The following is a 16,523-nucleotide window of genomic DNA, read 5'->3' as shown; positions in this document are numbered from 1 at the left end:
ATTAGATTTTTTTAAAAAGCTAGCATTCTTATATTGTTGAAATTTTTGTCCTTGATTTGATAAACTTCATCTTCAGAAGGTCATTGCTTTTAAGACTAAGGAAACCTATAACATTGTCTTCCATAGTTCAGAAAGAGTATGAAAAAAGAATTAACTTTTAGAATTATATTATAGGCATCAATTTATGTGTCTTTAACATTTATAAGCATTTTATGCCAGCAAGTACAAAATATGGTTCATGAAGGAATGTATTTTCCCACAAGAGAAAATAAACTTCATATTAAACACAATGTTTCTTAAATTTCTTCCCAATAGAGTCTTAGATAATAATACAGTCTCTTATTCTCTCATCAAAGCCCTCTAGACAATCCAGCAACACTGTGTAGCAAATAACCAAGAATCTGAATTTTGCTTTATATACCTATTTCATGAATAAACTAGCCTAAAGCAACATTTTGTTAGAAACGCTGCTTCTAGTTTTTCAACCCAGAGCACTAGAGTCATGAAATGCAGTTACAGTTTTTACAGTTTGGGATTGATTATAATTTACCAGCCTGAATCTCAGTTTAGTGTGAACAAAATTTTTTTTTTTTTTAAAGCCAATGTTCACTTGGGTTCAATTGTTCTGAACTGTCTCTCTTTCCTCTGGCTCACACTGTGCTGTATTTCTTCAGTGAACACATTCTTCTTCTACCTGCATGACTGTTACAATGATCCCCCTTCTTGAAGGGTCACATTGCTCTCAGAGAATTCAAAAACATTGTTGCTGCAAGAGAAGCATTCTCCCATGGAGCAGGTCTAGGCTTTGTGAGATGTGGGCTGAGAGTTCCAGAGTCATGATGATGTCACAGGACACTGTTTTACAACACTGCTATTATGTTCACTTGAGAGTCTTCTATATGTCATGTTACCTCTTTACCACTAAACCTGAGATGAACAGCTTCTATGCTTGGTGCTTACGAAGAGATCAAAGGCAGAGACTGACACTCAGTTAAGTTTCATTTATTTTCCATATCCTGAAACAAAAACCTATTCTTGGAAAGTAATTGTTTTGCTGAGATCATCAGGTGCTGCTGGTCATGGGGCAGCAGGTCCGATAGAGCTTTTCAGGGCCAGCCTGGGGAGCTCAGGGGCCGAGCGGGATGATGAGTGTCGGCAGCAAAGGAACCACATCAGAGCCAGGAGATCAGTCAATGCCCAGGGCGCAGCCAAGTTCTCGACTTTATTGGGTGGGGAAGAGCTTTTATAGACACAGAAAGGGGGCTGTCCAGGGCACAAGGGAACCAAGCCAACCAGCTGAAAGGTAAGGCAGGACATGAGCCGGGCACGCCCTCAAGGGCCTATCACAGCGGAGGACACATGCTGTTCATGAATACGGAAGTCTCCTGTCAGGCTAGGTACCTCCCCCGGAGGCCATCTTGGATTGTTGGAAACGCTGAGTCACTGGGATGTGGAAGTGCGGCAAACTTGAGCAAAGGCTTAGAGGCCTTGTAGAGTGAAGGCTTAGCAACTTTGTTTACTTTTCGATTGGAACCACCCTTCCCCCCCGCAATCAGGACAGTTCACACACTACTGTACTGTTTCCTTGGTTCCAGTGTCAGGTGTTGTTTACTCCCAGGATGAGAAGTGAAATACCTTTGCTCTGCCTAAAGTCAAGGCATTTCAAGGTTACTACATCTTATCTTGGGAATAGTCCACGCGTTTGTGACTTCTCAGGCCCTGGCTGCTCCTACAAATGTCTTTAGGGGGTCATGTACGATTTCACAGTGATTCACCACAAGCCCTGTTTCTTTCATAAAAATATTTATTATATTTCTTTGTAGGATAAAAGAAAGAACTAGATACTCCCAGAGTTCCCTTAGAGCCTTAGATTTTATAATTAATGTAATTATCTTCACAAGAATGTTAACTTTGGAGAATCTGTTCAGAATTGCTCATCTTATCTCCTCAAATATTTATTAGTTACTGTTTCCTTTATACATTTGTTCAGAAAATAATTACTTAAGCACCGAAGGGAAGACATAGTCTCTCTCCTCATGGAAAACCTGAAAATAATAACAATTCAGTGTACTCATGTTCTGTTAGGAGAAAGCGTTAGGAACCATGGGTGTGCATAAAAAAGCTCATCTAAACCTCACTTGGAGTGTGAACAATCACAAAAATCTTCTCCAGAAGTAATAGTTAAACACAATCTTAAATGATAAGTAGGAGTTAAAAAGACAAACAAGTGTAGGAAGAATTTCTTCCTCAGCAAAAAGTGTATACATCAAGTTTCACCAAAAGGAGAACTCGCGTAGAGTTAGAGGGAAGCACATTATACGCTCAAAACACTTGTGGCACAGAATACAAAAGACTTGAGGTAGTGACGTAGGTGCCAGCAACAGACTTGCAGGAGCAAAAACATAGGAACAATTAATCAGAACCTTCTCTTTTCCTCACTCTTCCTCACTTTCTCAGGTCAAAACTCTGAGGTATTTCTCCCATTATCTTTTTGTTATAGTTGTAAACCATGGCTTGTCTTTCTAGAGTGGTCCTGTTAAAATACTACCTATTTTTTTTTTACTTTACTTGACAGTCTAGAAAATCTTCAAGGACCTAAAATAGACGAAATTACGAAAGGCCAGAAAGTCTTGGTGTTTTCTTCTATGAAGAAAATAACAAAGTGAGACATACGACCCAGCAGGTTGTAAAAAAAGACCATTAATTTTTATAGGTCAGTGTAACGTACAAATATGTGTCATTTTTTTAATTTCTATTTTTCATTTTCTAATGTTAAGCTGGTGGGAGAGCTTAAGGAAACAGCAAGAGAAAAATTGGGGACTTAGAGTCCTGAACCTTTATAAGTCCTAGCAAAATGATGATGGTGATTAAAATGTTTAACTTTAAAAAAATCCTAAATGTAATTGTGATGTTTAAAAATTGTTCAGTTGTTATAAATCTAAATGAATTTCATATGAGTAGAAGTAAAGAAGAAGCCAAATATGGTCATATGCTAGACCCAGGTAGATCACCCTTGACACTATTAACATTTTGGGATAGATACTTGGTGGCAGCCATTCTGTGCATCATAGAATTAGAAGCAGCATCTCTGGCCTCTTATTGAATGCCATTCTCACTACACTCCCAAGTGATGACAAAAAAAAAAAAAAAAAAAAAAAAAAGTCTGGGACAATGACACAGTTCCCTGGTCAAGGAGTCACCACCTAGTTGAGAATCACTATTCTAGGCTCTATTTGAAATTTAAATCTATAAAAATATTACCTACTCCTCAAGGAGTGTAACATCTACTGAGGGAGGAAGATTGGCTATAAACTTATTTTAGTTTACCCAATTCAAATAAGACTACAAGTAGTATCAGGAGAGAAATTTCAATGAACTTTTTTGATAGAACACTAAAAAATCCCAGAGAGAATGAATTTGGAAGAAAAATCAAGAAATATTGTACAGGTAGGGTAAAATCTGACTTGAAAGGTGATTAGACTATCTATCTATCTATCTTTCTATGTGTGTATGTGTGTGTGTATAAGAGAGATGTCAAAAGTTAGAAAATATATTAAGTGTTTGAGAAATGAAAAAATCCATTGCAATCAACTTATTTTAGGGTAAATGATAGGAGGTTGGAAAGATAGGCTGAACGAATATTTAGAAAGAGATTTAACAGTAAGGCGAGAAGTTAGAGTTTTCCTTTTCTTCCACCAAGCACTAAAGTACTAATTGGTATATTAGATCCCAGTGAAAATATTCTTACTTTATGAATATAACTTTTAAAGTTTTAACAAACAATTATAAAACAATAGTATTCTACTCTCCATTACTTAGGTAACATCTTAAAAACCATATATCAGGTTAGTGATGGTCTACAAATGGCAAGTCATGCATCTATAATGATAAATGGAAAGCTTCAGGAATGTTAGCCTCATAAGTAATTTAATTTCCAAACATGGTTTTCACTTTTTTTCTAATGAAAAGATGAGTATTTGAAGCAATAAAGGTAGAAAATTATCTCTAAGATGCTTATGACATGCTACAACAAATAAACAGAAATATAAATATAAGTTGAATAAGGCCTCTGATTGCATTGTGTTATATAGACATATTTTGCATAGATGAATCCAGCCAACAAATAGATTAGACTTGGCTTTTACACATGAACACAGTAGAGAGCTCCTTGGATTTCCTAAGCAAGGACTCAAATTCTTAATTAGAATAGACAATATTTTGGCTGTATGTACTGTGCCTAAATTTGGATAATATTTAGATATTCAAGCAATCAAAAGATTTTATTCAATGCAATTCTACTATGAGTCTTTAAAAGTTAAGTAAGCCATTTTTCTTAATGAGGAGTTCAAAAGTGAAATCAAGCAAGCCAAAAGATACTCTTGTGTCTTGATATTGGTGAAAATGATACTGATCAAAATGTCTACTTAAATGAAGAATTTAGTAATGTATATAATCTTATACTTTCATCTATAGCATTTATATTTATACTTTAAAGATGACATGTCTATTCGTCCTTTCTCTGTTATATTGTATTTCTCCCCAGGATTTTTGATATATTCCAATGGATGAAAATGTGGAATAACCAACTAAAAATGTAAAACATCTCACTTAGTGATGAATGCTGAGACAAAAACAAAGGACAGTTAAGATGTAAGGATTAATGTATAGGGCAAACCATTATGGCATTAGACGGCAGAATTGAGATCAGTGAAACTTTTGCTATAGCAAAGACTTGAGGAGGGAAGGAAAAAAAAATCCCCGTGAACAGATGATGGTACTACTTTCTAGGCAGAGATGATAAATGCAAAAGCACATAGTGCCATGTATGCAGTGTTGGAATCATAGCAAGGAGACACTTGGGAGCTTTTCGTACTTTGTTGATACTATCTTAAAAGTACTGACTTCATAGCGGTGATTCAATAAATGCTTGTTGGATAAGTCCAGCAAACTAGAATACAAGGTGTTAGAGGAGGGTTGTGAAAATAGAGAAAGGAAATTCCACACAGGTCTTATACACAACTTTTTAAACCTTGGTTTTTAGTTTGAGATAAAGAAGAAGTCATTAGAGGATTTGGAGAAAGAATGACATGATCTGACTTATTTTAATAGGAACTTCTTTTTAGACTTTCATTTTCAGAGACTTACAGGGGAAAAAAATAGGAGCAAGAGAGAGATTTGATAGCATTTTTGACCCAGATCCTCAGAGTGAATGCTGTGGAAATTGTCAGATTCTATGTATGTTTTGAAAATGTCAATTGTAGGATTTGTTAACAGATCCATGCATGTCATTTTAAAAAAGAAAAGTCTTCAGTACTTCAGTAGTTTCCTGAGTATTTGCAATAAAGAAATTCTATTTGCTGAGACAGAGACTTGGGAAAGAATGGGTTGGGGGAGTTACAAAATGAGAAATTTCTTTTGGTATGTGTAAGTATTCAAATGTGTATTAGAAATTGTACTGAAAAATTAAATGGAAAACTGAAGATTGAATGCCATGTTCAGCTACAGATATAAAATCAGATGTTCTTATTTTGGATGGCATTTAAAGCCATGTGATGAAATCATCAAGGGAGTAAGGTGGAACTGTCAACAACTGAACTCTAGAGCACACCAAAACTCAGAAGATAGGGTGATAGGAAGGAAGCCACTGATAAGACTGAAGAGCAATGGCCAGTGAATTAGGATTACCCAGATAAAGTCTTGGGAGGATCCTATATTAAGAAGAAAGTAATAAAGTAAAAAGCTTAATAAGGTAAGAACTAAGCAGTCAATTCAATTGAGAAATGGGAATTGACATGGCAACCATTGATAATTTTGACAAAGTTTATTTCATAGTAGATAGGGAAACAAGCCAAAGTAAGAAAGTTTCAATATAGGATGAGAGCATTTATAAATTGCAAATGTAAACAAATAACTTGATATATTTTGATTCAAGGTTACTAGAGAGTTTGGGTGGTTTCTGGAAAAACATGCACTCTGAAGGTTTTTGTTAACATAGATCATGTTGCATCATCTCATATGATCAGGTGAATAACTCAATAAAATAGAAAACTGATCAAACCTGGAGAGAGAATTCATTGTGAAGGTTTTGAACTTGAATGGTTTAGAGCAGTTATGATCCCATGAAGGGTGGTTTCTTTTTTTTTTTTTTGAAGGTTTTTATTTAATGAATATAGGTACAGCTTTTAAGGATATAGTCTTTCTTCCCCCCATTCCCGCCCTCTCCCCTGTACTCCCATCCCACCTCCCACTCCCTCTCCCATTCCATTTTCCATTAAGATTCATTTTTTGTTGACTATATATATATATATATATATATAGAAGACCAACTCTTTACTAAAGAGATTCATATAAAAATTAGTGACTTCATCGTTCAGCCAGTGATAGTTCCTTAAGGTCTGGATATCACCTCGAGTAATTCTCAATTTGAAAGCACTACTGGCTGGCGCCACAGCTCAATAGGCTAATCCTCTGCCTGCAGCAGAAGTTCTAGTCCCGGCACACCAGGTTCTAGTCCCAGTTGGGGTGCCAGATTCTGTCCCGGTTGCCCCTCTTCCAGGCCAGCTCTCTGCTGTGGCCCGGGTGTGCAGTGGAGGATGGCCCAAGTCCTTGGGCCCTGCACCCCATGGGAGACCAGCCAGCACCTGGCTCCTGGCTTCAGATCAGCGCGATGCGCCGGCCATAGCGTGCAGGCCATGGCGGCCATTAGAGGGTGAACCAACAGCAAAGGAAGACCTTTCTCTCTGTCTCTCTCTCTCACTGTCCACTCTGCCTGTCAAAAAAAAAAAAAAAAAAAAAAGCACTACTTAGGATCTCATCCTGTGGACCATGGCCTAGAGCATTACTGATTTCCTTTTCCATGTCCTCTGTAAGTTCAAGGAGATCATCCGTTCTCCTATCCCTCTCTTTGTTGAGCAAGTCTTTTCCTTGGTCTCAAGTATCGACATTCTCCTCCTGAGTAAGCCGTTGCTTGCACTGCCCAGGCGGAGTCGGGCAGACACTTCTTCTGACAGGTCAGGCTCCAGCTGGTGTCCCCTCCTACCTTCATTGTCAAGTCTGATGCCAACCATCTTCTCTGTATCAGAAATTTCCCCTTTAAACACCTTTTTTCACTTCTCACTGGACATAGAAGTCCCCTTGTTTCAGCAACTCTATATTGCTTTGGAACAAGCTGAGTTGTTTCGACTCCATGATTTTGTTCCTCCCCCGAGCCTTTGGTCTTTAATGCATCCATCTGACTTCTTTGAGAACTGTGATGATTTGAAGTTACAGAAGGGACAGAACTTCCATGACTACTTCTTTAAGTCGTTCTACTAATCTTTGATGTTTCTCTCTTTCTTCTTTTTGAACACCCTCCTCCACGGTGCAATGAGGTTGCCTCAGACCTTTGCTACCCTCTTCAGAAGTTGCCTCAGAGCCGGCGCCGTGGCTCAATAGGCTAATCCTCCACCTTGCGGCGCCGGCACACCGGGTTCTAGTCCCGGTTGGGGCGCCGGATTCTGTCCCGGTTGCCCCTCTTCCAGGCCAGCTCTCTGCTATGGCCAGGGAGTGCAGTGGAGGATGGCCCAGGTGCTTGGGCCCTGCACCCCATGGGAGACCAGGAAAAGCACCTGGATCCTGGCTCCTGCCATCGGATCAGCACGGTGCGCCGGCTGCAGCGGCGGCCATTGGAGGGTGAACCAACGGCAAAGGAAGACCTTTCTCTCTCTGTCTCTCTCTCACTGTCCACTCTGCCTGTCAAAAATTTAAAAAAAAAAAAAAAAAAAAAAAAAAAAAAAAAAAAAAAAAAAAGAAGTTGCCTCAGTTATAGCCTGTTCTTGAGGTTTCCACGTTAAGGAACTCTATGGATTGCCTTTGCTATGGCGATGGCCACCTAGTCTTCGGTTATAGCCTTCTGAGTTCAAGGTAAAACCAAAGGAAGGCAGAACTCTGCGTGGCTAATCTCGGTTACCGTCACTCTGATCTTTGGATAGTCACTTATTCCATTAGGAGATTTATTACCCAGTTTCAGCATGTTGTCCCAGGATCCAGAACCTGTCAGTTCGCAAGATGAAGAGGCTGAAAATACCTCTTCTGAAGAGGACACATTCCGTGTTCCATTACAAGCAGAAGTTACCATGGGCTTTGTGGTCAGGTGGAATGGGAATCCAAATAAGCTGGCAGCATCGTAGAGACTGTTTTTCACATGATGAATAAAGCAATCTAATCTTGGTCTTTTGGCTGGTATTTCATCAGTGTCCACTGTAGAAAACAGAGTGCTGTTCGAGCGCCGCCTCTTCAGAAGGGCCCGGGAGGGGGGCGCTGACCGGTCACAGAAACGGAAAATGGTGCCGAGAATCCTCACCAGCCATCTACATCCCAGGCCTGAGAAGCAGCGGCAGCTGACAACCCCGAGACACAAACCCCAGAGCCGCTGCCGCCTTGCCCGACTCGGCCACCACCGCCAAGACCCAGGCGCTCCACTCTCACCTTTTCTCTAGCACACGTGCAGACACCTTATTTGTTTATTAATAATAGAGAAATAAGTGGTACCCAGTGCTGATTCAAGTCCCGGTTGATCCACTTCCAATCCAGCTCTCTGTTAATGTGCCTAGGGAAGCAGCAGAGGATGGCCCAAATGCTTGGACCCCTGCATCCACATGGGAGACCCTGAAGAAACTCCTGGCTTCTGGCTTTGACTCAGCCCATCCCTGGCCATTGGCCATTGCGCCCATTTGGGGACTGAACCAGTGGATAAAAGAGTCTCTCTCTTGCTCTCGCTCTCTCTCTCCTGGTCTCTCTTTCTCGCTCTCTCTCTGCCTCCCTCTGCCTTTGCTTCTACCTATCTGTAACTCTGCCTTTCAAAAAATAGGTAAAAATAAATAAATGGTGCCCAGTACTGGATCAGGTGTTAATCGAGCTGCATCTCACATCTTCATGTCTGAGAATTACAGCTCTTCCAGTGGAAGTGAGTTGTTTCCTTCATCTGTCTATCCACCTATCTGTCTATCTGTCGTCCATCATGGATCAGCTATCATCTTTTTATCTCACACTTTCTGACACTGGGTGAACTGTCATTGTTCATACTGCACTTCATGTTTTTCTTATCTTCAATTGATATTTTGGCAAAAAAATCTAAATCCACATTTTAAAAGGAAGACTAATGCTGCACATCAAAACAAACAAAAAAATTAAAGTGACCTTTTCACATTTGGTTCCCACTGACTAGTAAAAAAGCAATTCCATGAAAATTTTCACTGATTCTTTTTCAGTAATATGAGGGTGGCAGGAACCTGGCAGAAACTCTCCTCATTTGGAACAAATAATGTCTTAGAAAGAAAAAGCCAAATTTACTGTTAAAAATAGAGTTTTAAAAAACCTCTTCTAATAATAGATTTTACAAATATATCGGAGGCAGCTTGCATGTTTGTGAAGCAGAATGCTTCATCATTGTTCTCATCACAATGTCAGTATTAAAAACAGAAAGCATAAGGCAGTGAGCTGTGTGCACTTTAAAAGGATTTAGACAGTCCAAGTCCATGCTTTTGGTATAAAAAAAAATGAGGATCTAGCTATATTTAAAACTGTTTTGGCCAATTTCAGAGAAAAAGTTATCCAAAAATTGAGCTGTATAAATTGCATGTTTACATCCAGCATTCAAATATGGGCATTTAAGTTTGGTTGGAGAGTAAGAAGACTTATTTTTCCAACTTATTATGAACTAGCAGTGCAGTGCAGAGGAACAAGGGATTGTATCTGTGTTTCTTTCTATATCTATACATGTTCTCTAAAATAAGAGATGCCATTCAGTGGGTCTACAGAGGGAGAGGGGATGAGAAAGAAATAAAATATGTAAGATCTTTTCACCATCATTAATAAAAATAAGAACTTGAATCCTTTTTGGTATTCTTCTCTGAATATGTATTCTGCTCTTGAACTGTGTAAATTATTGGTAACCCAATAATAAACATCTCCCAGTCGTCTAACCTGTAAATGAGAAAAAAAATCAGATTACTGTTCTTTGTGGATTGTTGTTAGAAATAAATACATAAACAAGAGTGTCAATTTGTTAAGTCAACAACAGGAGTCACTGTGCACTTACTCCTCATGTAGGATCTCTGTCCTTAGTGTGCTGTACATTGAGATTTGATGCTATAACTAGTACTCAAACAGTATTTTTCACTTTATGTTTCTGTGTGGGAGCAAACTGTTGAAATCTTTACTTAATGTGTGCTAAACTGATATTCTGTATATAAAGAGAATCAAAAATGAATCTTGATGTGAATGGAAGGGGAGAGGGAGTGGGAAAGGGGAGGGTTTTGGGTGGGAGGGACATTATGGGGGGGAAGCCATTGTAATCCATAAGCTGTACTTTGGAAATTTATATTCATTAAATAAAAGTTAAAAAAAGAAATAAATACATCAATTATAAATACATCTTTTCAATGAAAAAAGAGCATTTAAATTTGAAGCACAAGTATTAATCTGTAGATTCTCTTGATTAGAGCTTTTATTTACAACACACTAAAAAGATAAAATTTTAGTACAGTTATTTGTGGAAAACATTTGGATGTGATTAAGAAATAATTATTTAAAGGAAAATTATATTAAAATCTTATTCACTTGCTACTTATGTTAATATGGAATTACAAAATAAGGTGTTTTGTTAATGGATAAGAGTCATGCTTTAGATTTGTTTCCAATGCAAAATAATTTCTGTGAAAGGACTATTAAGGACAACCAGAAACAAATTTATAAAACTTAGAAACATGAATAGAGATGGCTTTGGCTAAGAATCTTTTGTTATCTTGTCCTATATTTTGTAAGTGTTGGTATTTTCTTATTTGAAAATTCATATGAACAAAAAGTTTTGTTAGTAGCCTTGTGCTTTGGCTAGATAGTTGGATTATTTTTGTTAGTCTTTAGAACATCAGCACACATATCTTCTGGCTTACGCTATTTTTAGAAATTTTGTCTTACTCTTCCTACTTCACATTGCTTTGTCCCTATGAGAAGGTGACATGAACATATTTCTATTTTGTATGAAGTGAAGTTTATCAAGAAGAAATACATATGGTGATGATGATCTGGAAACCAGGGAAATAAAATGAACCTAGGGCAGTACATCAAATGGCTTTGGAGTCCCAAGAGAAAAGATAGAAGATTGCATATCATTTCTCATTTGGATAAAACAAGATCAAGGGAGTCAACTATTTCAGATACCCTGGCTTTGTCCCAGGGCGTCATACCCCCCCTTCCCTTTTCTTTTAAAGATTTATTTATTTGAAAGGCAAAGTTATACAGACAGAGGGATGTGTGCGGGCGTACGCGCACATACACACACAAACACACACACACATACACACACAGAGTGAGATATCTTCCATCTGCTGGTTCACTCCCCAAATGGCTGCAATGGCCTGGAAGCCAGGCCAGGTCAAGTCAAAAGCCTACAGTTCTATCTGGGTCCCAGGCACATTAGCAAGGAGCAGGATCAGAAGTGGAGCAACCAGGACTGGAGCCAGCACCCATTAAGGATACCAGCACATTGGACTGCAGCTTAATGCTCTGTGCCACAATGACCCAACCCTCATTGCCCCCATTTGACCAAATATCACACTCAGTTACAGAATTAGTAATAGACCAATATATTTTGTAGAGAGTATAGAAATATTGGATAAATCACCAAGAATAGCATGTCTTTGATGAATAACGATAACTAACAATTAAAATAAAGAATCTGTCATCTACTATGCACTGATGTCTTGCATTGTTTCAAGAGCATAGTTGTTTATGTAGGGTGGCATAGTATGCTACCCCCAAATTTCCATATTGACATAAATATTAATTTGAGCTAAAATCACTTGAAAAACAGCAGTTCCAAGAAGCACATTCAAATTTACCCCTTTCTGCATGAAAAGAAGAGAAAAAAAATCTCTGTGAAATATATCTTCTCCATACAAGGAAAAAAGTAACATTCTTTGATGGGATTCCACAGTCCAGAAAGTATAAACCTTGTATAAATAAATCTTATCTTCCTTAGCTGCCTCTCCTTATAATTTACTTATTTTCCACAATTGTCTCTCTTTGCTCAACATAATACAAAAAATTTAGATTTTACCTCTTTTTTGATCATCATTTCATTATGAGGATCCCAACTTACATAGAACTTTAAAATATGGATATATGTAATTTATAAATATGGTGCCCATAATATTTATATACAATATTTACATATATTATATACACTAAATATGTATGTCTATACATTGATATTATATATAATATACTTTCTTCTTATTTACCTTATGTTAGTTTGATTATCAGGCCCATCTGGGACTCTAGAGACTAGAAGTAAGATTTTGCTTCCCCTACATTCACCTTCTATAGACTTCAAGTGAGCCCTGTGAATTAGAGACTGATTGTTATATATTGAACTGTGTTTCAGTCATGTTTATCTGTTCAAACTGTAGCCCTCAATGTGATTTGCCTTGGAGACAGGGCCTATAAATGAGGTAATAAGGGTTGAGATTTTATCCCCTAAGAGCAATGTCCTTATAAGAAAAGAAAAAGACACCAGAGGGCTCTGGGTTTGCTTGCAGGCAGAGGAAAGCCAGGTGAGCACACAGTGAAACGGTGGTTGTGTGTGAGCCAGTCAGAGTGCCCTCACCAGAAAAACTCTGATGTAAACTTCACCTTGAATGTCTATACTCCAGAACCTGAAGAAAACAAAAGTCCGCTCTTTAAGCTATCCAGTCTATGATGATTTGTTATGGCTACCTGAACTGACTAGTGAAGTGCTGTTATTCTTATTTTATGAATGTGGAAATTGAGGCATAAAGAGTAAGAGATTAACTGGGGTCAGTGCCGTGGCTCACTTGGTTAATCCCCTGCCTGTGGCTCTGACATCCCATATGGGCGCCGGGTTCTAGTCCCGGTTGCTCCTCTTCTAGTCCAGCTCTCTGCTGTGGCCCTGGAGGGCAGTGGAGGATGGCCCAAGTGCTTGGGCCGCAGCACCCGCATGGGAGACCAGGAGGAAGCACCTGGCTCCTGGCTTCGGATCAGCACAGCGTCAGCCATAGCAGCCATTTGGAGGGTGAACCAACGGAAGGAAGACCTTTCTCTGTCTCTCTCTTTTTCACTGTCTAACTCTGTCAAATAATAATAATAAAAAAAGACAGAGAGATTAACTGAGAAACTGTGTGATGGCAAAGGCAGGTCTTAGAACCACTCTACTACTTCCTAGTGACATTTGTGGGTGGCCAACAGGGCAAGGAGTTTCCAATGGAAGGGTTAAAACATAAACTAGTCAAAGGCTTAGTTGGATCAGTTGGTTTCATTTGCTTTGTCATTGCATAACAATATGCTATAGACATTTTTCCAGGATAATAATATGTTTAAGACTACCAGATACTATGTTAACCATTGTCTTTCATTGCATTTATTTTATTACATGCAATGATTTACTTAAGCTGAGCTCTATCAAAGGGACTTCAAGTACTTTTTTTAATTTATTTATTTGACAGGTAGATTTGTAGACAGAGAGAGAGAGACAGAGAGAAAGGTCTTCTTTCCACTGGTTCACTCCCCAAATTGCCGCCACAGCAAGCACTGCGCCAATTTGAAGCCAGGAGCCAGGTGCTTCCTCCTGGTCTCCCATGTGGGTGCAGGGCCCAAGAACTTGGACATTCTCCACTGCTCTCCCGGGCCACAGCGGAGAGATGGACTGGAAGAGGAGCAACCAGGACTAGAACCCGGCACCCATATGGGATGCCGGCACTGCAGGCAGAGGATTAACCAAGTGAGCCATGGCATCGGCCCCTCAAGTACTTTTAAATTTTCCTTTTTTACAATTGATGAGTGCAAATGTTGTATATGCCTTTAAAATATTTGTGTAAGTTCATGCATATGCCTGTGCCATCTGATCATGGTTTCTTCAAAGATCTCTAGATGTGGACTTGCTGAGTCAAATTTTATGCATATTTTAAGCTGAGCAGAAGTTGCCAAACACTGACTCAAGAGAAATATGTGCCAATAACAATGAAATGTCATTATTCCTTGGCAACTGTAGATTTAATACATCTTTTACAGTCTTGTTATCCCAGTCTAATAAGTAAAGTAGTATTTTTAAGATTATGTCATTGAATTCGGATCTGGCTAAAAGGTCCATGAGAGTCTCACAGGCATGGAAAGTCATGACATGGTGGCAAAAAACAATCCAAATGAAAGATCCTGGTGAACAAGACCCCAGCAGAAGGAACAGGCCATCAAGGAGAGAGGCGCCATTCTCTGAAGGGAGGAAGGAACCTCCACTGTGATATGGCCTTGACTAAACAAGTTCAGAATCGGTGAACTCAAGGGGCTTCCATAGCCTAGACAGCTCATAGCAAGAGTCTCAGGTGATTGCTGACGTCATAAATAAGAGTGCCAATTGTTAAATCCACAACGGGAGTCACTGGGTACATGCTCCCCACGTAGGATCTCTGTCCTTAACGTGTTCTACTATGAAACTTAAAAAACAACACTACTAGTTAAACAATACCCTGTACCTTGTGCAGTTGTGTGAGTGCAGCCTGTTGAAATCCTTGCTTAGTATATACTAAGTTGATCTTCAGTATATGAAGATAATTGAAAATGAAACTCTATGAAGAGCGGGATGGGAGAGGGGGTGGGGGAGGGGAGGGTCACGGGAGGGAGGGAGGTTGGGGGGGGGAAGCCACAACAATACAAAAGTTGCACTTTGTAAATTCACATTTATTAAATAAAAAAAATAACTATATAACAAACAAAAAAAGAAAAAAAAAAGATTATGTCATTGAAAAATGATTCAACTTTTGAATTATAACTACTTAACTGAACTTTTTAAATATCAAATAGGAGCATGGAGTTAAAAGTAAAATTGTTCTGACCTAGTCTCCAGTTAGTCTCTGTTAATGACTCTAACAATGACTCTAACACTCTTGTGTAACAAATACTGCTCTGCCACTTGCTATTTTTTTTGTTAATTTTTGTTTTTTTTTTTCTATTTTTTTTATACTTCTTCTTTAACAGGGGAGAGCGTGAACTCAGTCCCCCACTACCACAAATTATGCAGTCGAGTTTCCCACATTTGGGGAAATCACAGGGGTCAGCACTCCCGCAGTGCAATGGGAGAGCCTCGCCCTGGGAAAACCACCTCTTGATCCTGGTGTCTCCCCTGCCAGGTAAGTATGCCACTTGCTTTTTAAATTACATCTTGGATATCCCTTAATATTATTACCATATTGTTTTAAACAATTAAGAAGTATTCAATTAAATACATTTATATTATTACATTCAATCAACTTCATATTGATAATTTACTTTTACATTATTTGCTATTACTTATGAAGCCATTATAAATCACTTTGTTTATTTAATACTTTTGGACACTCTTGGAGTCTATCTGTGGGATAATGTAAGATTTTTGAAAGAACACCAAAAAAGAATGATTCATAAAAAAGAACGAACATAACCATGAACAGGAAAGCACAACAGTTTAACCATACAAATGTAATACTAGTGAATAACAGAAAGGAAAAAAGGAGATAGAAATGTATTTTGTGTATACCACATGCTACAAAATGTACAATGACTCATTTTTTTTTCTGAAAACAAGATATCTTGTTAACAAAAACCATTCTACCTTCTTAGAGGACTAAAAGTAATCAAACACAGAAAGAACAAATGTGATTTTACAGACACTCATATTGGTAATATGACTATCCCCCAGATCAAAATCCATATGCCTACACAGCAGCCTCTAGGATTAGAGAGTTGTTGTGCATCACAAGCAAGGTTGCAGGTAGAGTAGGATTTGAACCCATGATGTTCAAGCCCATCCTGCTTGGTATTATACGCCATTGTTCCCAAGAGGGAAGAGCGACAAAAACAAGAATGATGATATTCCTACAGGCCCAATGTTCTGTCTGGAAAAGTTACCAACACAAGATTACAAGCATTGGGAAAAGGCAGATACCCACATCTGAGGACCTGGTCTAGAGTATTTTTCTTCAGCCAATCTGGTAGTGATATTCTATTTTTTTATGTGGAATTCTACAGAAATGGCCTTGCACATGGAAGCCCAGGGGCATGTGAAAACATAAAGTTAATTTGCTGAATGTAGGCAAGGCTTTGAAAAATTGACATTATAAACATTTTAAATGTGAGAATATATATAAGTCACAGTGCACAAGCAATTTTGGTCATTTTGTAGAATTCAATAAATATTCATTGACATTTTGTTTTGTTTTTAAAATGCTTTCCATATGTTATAACATGTGATATGAGAAATAGAGTTCTATTATATTTCATTAATTTTTTGGAAACATTAGAATTTATTTGATTTCTCATGAAATCACAATAAATGGAAACATGAAAGAGATGTCACATCTAACTATTGTGGAACCCAGACGAGTTAGAACTTTTAATGTTATGCTAGCTAAGAATAATAAACCAAAATAAACTAAGCAAAAATCACATAATAATAAACACATTTATCTTAATAAATATAAAGTTTATGAGAAATA

General features: G+C 38.2%; 1 long non-coding RNA gene, 1 other non-coding gene and 1 pseudogene across 4 annotated transcripts in view; 1 reads left to right on the top strand and 2 right to left on the bottom strand.

Annotated features, from left to right (window-relative positions):
- Positions 1-856: 856 nt before the first annotated feature.
- LOC138844539 (uncharacterized) overlaps positions 857-16,523 on the top strand; it is a 55,348-nt gene continuing 39,681 nt past the window's right edge. The window contains exons 1-4 of one of the 3 annotated variants that reach the window (XR_011380464.1): positions 857-990; positions 2,576-2,713; positions 4,544-4,650; positions 5,546-5,749. This is a non-coding gene — a long non-coding RNA (uncharacterized lncRNA). Of the gene's footprint in view, positions 991-2,575; positions 5,750-16,523 lie in introns of all 3 variants that reach the window. The other 2 variants (XR_011380463.1, XR_011380462.1) reach the window with 2 other exon arrangements.
- Positions 6,754-15,858, bottom strand: LOC100348768 (sentrin-specific protease 2 pseudogene; annotated as a pseudogene).
- LOC127484013 (U1 spliceosomal RNA) lies at positions 15,025-15,187 on the bottom strand. Its single transcript, XR_007910796.1, has one exon. It is a non-coding gene; the product is annotated as a U1 spliceosomal RNA (small nuclear RNA).

The sequence above is a fragment of the Oryctolagus cuniculus genome, chromosome 12 (genome assembly GCF_964237555.1).
Source record: "Oryctolagus cuniculus chromosome 12, mOryCun1.1, whole genome shotgun sequence".
Taxonomy (NCBI): domain Eukaryota; kingdom Metazoa; phylum Chordata; class Mammalia; order Lagomorpha; family Leporidae; genus Oryctolagus; species Oryctolagus cuniculus.
The sequence above is the reverse complement of the archived record's forward strand: the minus strand, read 5'-3'. Positions and strand labels throughout refer to the sequence as shown.